We start from the raw sequence: 413 nt of genomic DNA, 5'->3' as shown, positions 1-413 counted from the left end.
TCAGATGTCAGGATTCAGAATGGGAATTCTTCATTTCCGACCACTTTGATAAATGAGAGACATAAATCAATGGGATTTCGACAAATGTACCATCCCTCCATTTCCTAAAACCTCTGCGCTAATACAAAAGTTCATATGAAGACCGATATCGCAGCCATACTGGTGTCTGACGAAAGTCCTTCCTTGAGCATGGTCTGTGTGATTGTTCATTACGGTGTTTACATTGTTAAACTTGTAGCCATAACTCTGTGCGGTTTGCGATTTTCTGGTGTATTACAAACCTTTACAGAAGCGGACTCGTCAAAAAGTGGTAGAAGTTAATGAAACAAATAATCAAATGAACTGCAGTATCTACCTCCAACAAGAAGGAAAAAATTAAAGCGATGAAGGGAAGAAATTGGGACCTAAACTTG

This window comes from Macrobrachium nipponense, chromosome 28 (assembly GCF_015104395.2).
Source record: "Macrobrachium nipponense isolate FS-2020 chromosome 28, ASM1510439v2, whole genome shotgun sequence".
Lineage (NCBI taxonomy): Eukaryota > Metazoa > Arthropoda > Malacostraca > Decapoda > Palaemonidae > Macrobrachium > Macrobrachium nipponense.
Note: the sequence above shows the minus strand (reverse complement) of the source record.